This window comes from Mus caroli, chromosome 6 (assembly GCF_900094665.2).
Source record: "Mus caroli chromosome 6, CAROLI_EIJ_v1.1, whole genome shotgun sequence".
NCBI lineage: Eukaryota > Metazoa > Chordata > Mammalia > Rodentia > Muridae > Mus > Mus caroli.
In genome coordinates, this window is record NC_034575.1 from 91875895 (window position 1) to 91883995 (window position 8101).

Genomic DNA, 8101 nt, shown 5'->3' on the forward strand with positions numbered 1-8101 from the left:
AAAAAAAAAAAAAAAAAGAATGTGTGTTCTATTTCTGTTGGATTTGATATTCTACAGATAAACTTATCAGACCTGATAAATCCATTTCACTTAGTGTATAGTATAACTCAGAGGCTTTTTTTTTTTTTTTGGTAGCCTACTTTATTAGATATCAAAATAGCTATGCCAACTGGGTCTTAATTTTTGTTTACTTTTGGCATATTGTTCATCCTTCGAATCCCAATCTGTAGGGGTCTTTACCTGTAAGGTATTTTCTTGGAGATAGCATAATCTGTTCAACCCTACATTATTTATTAGTCAATTAAGTTTATTTACACATACATTAACTATGGGGAAAGATTTACTAATTCATTTAATTATGATTGGTTTGCTTTATTCTTTTCATTCCCTTCCTTTGGTTTCAATGGTTTGCTTGTCTGCTATGTTGGACATGTTGGATCCCTTTCTAGCTCAACTTTTATCTTTTCTGGGTTCACTTGGATGAGATTTACTTCCTTTTCTACACATGCTATTTCTTTAAATATTTTCTGTCTTGCTGACTTGGTAGTCACAAACTGTCTCAGTTTGTGCTGGTCTTGAAATGTTTTTATTCATTAACTGTAAAAGCCAGCTTCTCTGCATAGAGTATTCATGGCTGGTGGTTATTTGCTTTCAGGAATCTTTGATTTAAGGGTTGTTGATTAGAGATGCGATGTAATTCTGATGGTTCTGCCCTTATACATCAGTTAGTACTTTTCTTTTATTGCCTTTAACTTTGATTTGTATCCCTGACACCCTGATTATACTGTAGCAGGGAGAAGTTCTTATTTAGTCATGTCTGCTTGGGGTTCTAAAACCTCTTCTGTTTAAATGTCCCTGGAGTGTGGGGACTTTCTGTTATCCCTTCAGTGAATAGACTTTCTATGCCTTTAATGCTTACCTGAACTTCTGTCTTTTAAATTCTTACCTCCAGTTTCTTGATCTTTATCAAATTCTTGAGCATCATGGTCATGCTTATGCTTTTTCTTATTGATATCTGAATAAAGTTATCTTATCAGCTTTATCCACCATCCCAGTTATCTTTTTCTGCCCAGTTGAATCTATTGATTATGCTTTTCACAGGTTTTTTTGGACTCATTTGGTTTCTTGTTTCTAATATTTCACCTTTTTTTCAGAATGAGTTTCCTTGCTTATTTTTCTTCCATGTTGTTGATGAGTTTTTATTGCCATTGATTTTCTCATTCATCCTTTGTGTTGCTGACTCTCCAGGTTCTGGATTAAATTCATCCCTTCTCAGGTCACTGGTCATACTTGTGTTCAGGAGTTGATGAGTCTTGATTCTTTTTCTAAGAGTCACATTGCTTTGCTTTTTCGTGTTTCTTACATTATTGTGTTGCAGTTTGTACATCTCTTGTTGGGAATATAAAAGGATGAATCTGTTAGGCAAAGCAGTGTAGAAACTCCTAGTATGCTAAAAACAGAAATGAATTTAACTCAGCAATCTCACTGGTGCACAGGTCTCTAAAGTAAATGGGATCAGTGTGTGGAAGAAACGCCAGAACTCTTGTGTTTCTTACAGTAGTAAGAAGTAGACCAGCCCAGAAGCAATCTGATGTTCCATTGACAGAGGGAGGACTGCAGTGTTGAGGATACACATAATGGGATCTCATTTAGCTTACAAATCAATTCTTCTGAAAGCAGAAAGGGGACTGTGAGCAGGAGGACAAGAATCCCGAGGAAGACAGAGAGAAAAGAGTAATGAAACCATGTGACATGAACATAGAAGGGGGGTTGTTCCAGGGAGGAAAAGGATTAGCACGTGGTGGGGAGGAGGACTAAGTAAGAATAAAATATGACAGCAACATATGGAAGTGTTATAATGAAAGCCATCATGTGATGCTAACTTAAAAATGAAATCTGGAAGGAAATACTCATTAAAGAGTCCATCATGTCTCGGCTTCTTGGTGGAAATAAAGCACAGTATTTAATCTTATCAGTTTTCAAGCAATTCACATTGTAAAATTGTCTTATAAAGTGGTAAAGCCTGGCTACATAGGTCCAAAGAAAGGGAAGGAAATCTTATTATATACACTTGTGACACCATGGCTGACCCCCAGGGACACTATTCTAATTGACACAAATTAGGATCAGAAGGGGTCATGCTATATGATTCAACTAAAATGAAGCATGCATAAGAGTCAAACCCACAGAAGCAAGGAGTAGAATGGCAGTTAGTTAGAAGCAGGGTTAGAGGAATTAGGGAATTGCTAGTTGTGAGGTGTGAACCTAGCCTGATCTTCTGTTGCAGTGTACTTACAATTAACAATCCTGTATTGTATCCTCATTATTTTGCCAGCAGTGTAAATCTTTCTCTCCACAAGCAAACAAGCAGACAGCAGGTTAAGAAAGAAGTTGCCTAGTGGAGTCATGGTTTTCTGCAGGGCAGGGATGAGCCTCCATTTGAGTAGTATAAACAGTGCTTTCAAAGGGAACAGTAATGTGAATTGGAATGGTAATATCTAATGGCTTTTAAGCATCATTGTGGATATTATAATCATCATTGTTATAACGCTGCTGCTGCTGGTCTTACTCTTGGAAATGCATTGTACAATCTTAAAAGAAGCCTTTCTGTGTTACAGGGGGAAAGATGAAGTCCGTGGTTTTAGGTTTCTTCCCCACAGAACCGAGTGTATTTTATTATCTTGCTCAGAATGCAGCATGATTCCTCCTGCCTTGCACTTCTTTCCTAAGAGTAGAGTCTCCTTTATGTATTTCACCCCCGCCCATGGTTTGTCTCACTGTTGTCAGTGTTCTCTTCAAACACAGTGCTATACAAACCAAATCTGCAATATACAAAGTTATCTCCAAGGACTCTCCATAAAACAACATTCAAGAGCTTTAAACTTAGAGTGACATTTCAGGGTAGAACAGTCAGATAAAAACATAAGTTTCTGATTTGCTTTAAAATGAGTAATTCAAATCTGCATTTCTAAAGTCTAGGGGAAAATGGTTGCTTCAGTCAAGACAGCTAGCAAGATTTAGTATAAAATTTCTCTTGTTCTTTTGAGCTTAAAAATATTGCCTCTGCCTCATGATGGGTTTTCTCACTTTTGTTTAGGACTTACATCTTTTTGGTGACAAGATTCCACCTTGGAAGATGTTAATGGAGAAATGTGGAAGTGGAGAAATATGAGCGGCAGAAGCTGTTTTAATTGCATCTGAAAGAGAAGACATGGCCACCATAAGATTAGAACATACTCTCAAAATGTCAAAAAGAGAAAAACGGAAGAGTGTGAAGCAGCTGAGGATGGGTGAGCTTAGTTCCATAAAGTTCTAACTAGAGAATTACAAAGAGCCCAATTCCAGCTTTAGCTGTTGAGCTTCTGATCTCGTGGAGACATCTTCTTAAGAGCCATTTGAACAAACCAGTTCAGCAGTGGGTGATGTGTAGGCAATTATAATCTGGCAAAGGAATTATGAATTGTTCAAGCAAACGGGCAGGGTATAGGAAGTCTGTGGCTTAGACTTGAGGAAAGAGAATCTGTATCAAGACTCTAACCAGTGTTTCCTGTTGCATGACACTGCATTATCTGTTTGCTTCATTTTTTATTCATGTAGGACTTTTTTCCCAACAAATAGAGTGTATTGTGTGTGCTAGGCAATATTTTCAGTGCTGGTAAACATATCTATAATGGAAGACTAAAATATAAGATGAACAAGAGGTATGTAGGCAAGGGATGTTGAATTCCTTGGGAGATAAATGGGGCCAGGGAGAAGTACAACGAACCTGTGGAAAGGGAGCCTTCAACCACACACCTGAGCTGTGCAGAAATCAGGAGTGTGGGGTTATATAGAAAACTGTTGAAGATACATGCAATAAAGGGTACAAAGGCCCTAAGGCAGAAACTCAAAAGCAGAACTAAAGCAACCAATGATGCTCAAGCTGGGGAATAAAGAGGAGTAAAGAAGTATAGAAGGCTAAAGTGGGAGTCGTATCTTGTGGAACCTAGAAAGTGTGAGGGAGGGTTTTGCCTACTTATTCGTGTGTGAAGCTATGGGTGGGTTCCAAAAGGAGTCTTAGGTAGATGGTTTGAACTGCCCTCCAATCTAAGTAGTGATTGTTTTATTAATTTATTCTTAAGTTTTCTTTATTTATTTTTTTTGTGTGTGTCTGTGTGTGTGTGTGTGTGTGTGTGTGTGTGTACGCATGCCCTTGCCACAGTGCACATATGGATGTCAGAGGACCACTTACTAGAATGCTTCCACACTGGGTTTCCAGGGAATAGAGTCAGGTTACCAGGTTTGTGTGGCAATTGCTTTTACTGATTGAGGCATAATGCCAGTTCCAAGATCGGATAAGATTTTCAAGCATCGTCCACCTGCTGTGCTGAAATGGACTGTAGAGGAGCAGAGGGACTTAGAAACCATTTACAAGACTACTAGAACAACCCAGGTGAGAGCCTGTGGTGGTCGTGTAGAAGATGAAAACAATTCTGGATTCTGGAATTTATTGATGGATGGAGCACAGATGTAAGGGATAGAGAAAAGGAAGATTCTGGAGGTTTTGCACTCTGGGATATAATTTTAGACAGCTTTGAGGGCAACACAATAGACATGTGCCTTCCCATACTTGAGAGGATGCACTTCTTAGTCTGGGGTTTCTTGGCATAAACATTAGCTTATCTGTTCTCTTTCAAAACTAACCTTCAGCCCTTTTCTTATTGATTTTACTCCGTTTTTAAGATGAACACCATTTCCTGAACGATATTGCAGATCAAGATGCAATTATGAAGGATGATACTGAAAAAAGAAATCCCATGTACAAAATAACTAGGATACATCTCATGTTGAGTGTTGATTCATCCTCATGAGTCCTGTGACTCAGGAAATGTAATCAGAGTTTCCGAGTTTCGTGTGTATATGGTGGGATTGTTGTGTATTAGAAATACATCATTGTTTCATCACCCTGCCTAGTCATTAACTCCTGATGTCTACTAACATGCTCTCCACTTTGCTCATTTCGAATGTGTTACAGAGATGGAATCAGCTCTGTGTACCCCCTAGGGACTGGCCTTGTCAGTATAATCCCCGAAGTGTCAATAGTTCCCTTTCCTTATAAGACACATTCAGTGGCATTTGTAAGATCTTCCTCCTGTGGAAGAACACCTGTGCTGATTTTAGTTTTCAGCTTTTGCAAATAAAGTTGCTGTGAAAGTTTGTGCATAAGGATTTCGGGGAACATAAATTTTCATTTCTCTGGGAGATTTCTCCAGGAGTGTAATTGCTGGGTTGCATGTTTAGTTTTCTGAAGAAATGCCAAACTCTTTCCCAGAGCCCTGGTACCACTAGATAGTCCCAGCCTCCTTTTTTTAATAACATACTTTATCTTCTGTTCATGGAATTCTAATTGGTCTAAATGAACTGTGATGTGGGAAGGATTTTAGAAACCTTGCTGAGACACACAAAAATAAAGTATGTTCTGTACTAATTTGCAAGAGAGAAAAATCTGTTTAACAAAACCTCCCTATATAATAAGGTCATAAAAGAGGGCTGCATAATAACTGAATAGAGTTATTTTGGATTTTGAGAGAAGCCTTTGTTAGAATTACACATGAACCAGTGCTACTTAAAATCAAAGCTATGGGGATTAAGGAAGAAATATAAAGAATCAGAGATCTAATTCACTGTGAGCTGAGCAGCCTACTTTATGCACACATTCTCAAGTCCTTAAGCAGCTGCCTGCCATATGACCCTGCCTGAGCTGGTCCAAGCTCCCCTTGAGGTCACTGTTGCCCACACCTGCTTTGATGTCTTAGGACTTCCTGTGTAGACAGGAGGCAGCAAGGTGCCAGGGCTGAGAAGGATGCTGAGAGGAAAGACATCGCTTCTTCACTGTGTTCTGTGTCAAAGGACACTTTAAAAGCAAAGATTAATCTGGTTCTCATCCTGGAACCAGTAAACATATGAGACTAATTGTTGCATTTATCGCCATAGCTGCCACTTTTGAGTATCTGCTCTCTTCTAGGAGCTGTTAGAAAATTTACATATGTGTAGCTTTTAAATGAAGTCTTTGAGAGGAAAAAATAATTTCTAATTTGTAAATGAGAGACTGTTGGTCACTAGAGGTTAGCCACTAACTTAATAGACTAGCCTGTGAAAATGACTCTATACTACTGTTACTCCCAGAGACCCTTAATTTGTATCTTTGCCTATTCCTTTTGCTTTGTTTTGGCTTTGGTTTTTGGAGGCAGGAGCTTGCACTGTAGCCCAACTGGCCCAGTACTTCTCTGTCTTGCAAGTGTGAGTGTGCTTGTCTTGACATATTGACTTTTTAAAATAATTTTTATTATTTTTGATAATTTTATGAGTATTTTATTTCCATTATTTCCACCTATATTCCTCCTCTAACTCTTCCCATGCATGAGTGCATATATATATATATGGAGAGAGAGAGAGAGAGAGAGAGAGAGAGAGAGAGAGAGAGAGAGAGAGAGAGGAGAGAGAGAGAGAGAGAGAGCATAAACACACACACACACACACATAATAGGCTTATAAAATGGTTTATTTCCCTATGGCTTTTAATACATCCTTAATGCTTTTAACACTACCCTCTCTATTTATCCCCTTGCCCCTGTTACAATCCCCTCCTTCCTGTTCTTTCCATTTTCACCCTCACTGCACACAGAACTCCACTCGGGAGCTTTTTCTCCCCTTTACCCTACCATAGTCTCCTTTTTTACTTTCATGGCTTTTGTGGTTATTCCAGATTATGTACTCTAATCTGAAGCCTGGGAGCTATTATCCACAGATAAGAGAACACGAGGTGCTTGTCTTCTGCGGTTTGGGTTATTCCATTGAGGTTAATATTTTCTTGTCCACTCTTAATGATACCTTCACTATAATTCATTGTAGACCATTGAGGAGTGGAAGATAGCAGTGGGATCATGCTTTAAGGAAGTACAATAACAATAACCAGATTTTTATCATGTTATTATTGTTATCCTGGCAGGAATGAAAATATTCTCAAGAGGCACTTGTGTGGTTCCCTTTGTATAATAGACTCTGGGGACAGTAGACCCCAGGGAATTGGAGTTTCATGCTGAAAAAATGAATGATTGAATTCTGGTACCAGCCAGAGGAGGAGTGTGGCTCCAGGAAAAGTTTGTACCCAGTTTTGAGAGTTTGTAAGACCACTTGCACAAGGGCAGTAGAAACATGATGGGAAAGGCTACAAATTCACCCAGGACTATATAGTTATGCAGACTTCTTGCCATCTATTTAGCCCTAAACCTCATGTCAAGACCCCAGGAGATGGACACGGCCTGCATGTAACAGGGAGGGGGCTGTCTCTGGAACTCTGTGACTACACTTAATGGATCTTTTTATGCTTTAGTTATTACTCATATGTTTGTCTATTGTGTACAGGTGTCCAAGCTTGGATTGTTATGGCTAAGTCTACTCCCCCTAAAATTTGCTAGCATCATCAGTTTCTTTCATGTGCCATGATTACTACTGGCAATTTTACATAGGAGGTCATGATTCCAAACAATAACCTAACAGAATATGGAATTATTATGGCTGTGAAAATAGCCATACAGATAGTTGAAGTGCCGTGATTGTCTGAGGGCACACCCCTGGAATACAAGCAATGATCTCTTTGGATCCACTCTGTGGTGGTGTCTTTTTTCCTGTTTGCCTCTTCATGTGTCTATGACAGTGTGAACATACATGGATGTTCACACTTCAAATATTAGAGATATTGAAGACATGGGTTTTTGCTTTTGAAACATAGCTGAGATGATTACATGGAACTTACAATCACATTTTTTTTTTTAGCAAAAGTATAGCAAAATGAGTGATGTAAAAGTGTCCTTTGATAAACTTTCCTTTATTTACAATGCATTTCAAAAATTATAAAATAAATGTTTCCTGAGGATGTTAGGATGACTGCTTTGCTATCTCTGTAACAATCGCATCAAAATGGTTTTAAATTTTAAAAGAGTCTTGTTAAGATGGCCATTTTTTAAATTTTTAATATTTTTTATTACATATTTTCCTCAATTACATTTCCAATGCTATCCCAAAAGTCCCCCATACCGCCCCCCACTTCCCTACCCACCCA

The 8101-nt window shown here is 38.6% G+C and overlaps 1 long non-coding RNA gene across 1 annotated transcript in view; it reads left to right on the forward strand.

The window, feature by feature from the left end:
- Nucleotides 1-8101, forward strand: part of LOC110296840 — a 97810-nt gene that overhangs the window by 45135 nt on the left and 44574 nt on the right. Inside the window, exon 3 of the long non-coding RNA XR_002378218.1 lies at nucleotides 3098-3290. This is a non-coding gene — a long non-coding RNA (uncharacterized LOC110296840). The remainder of the gene's footprint in view (nucleotides 1-3097; nucleotides 3291-8101) is intronic.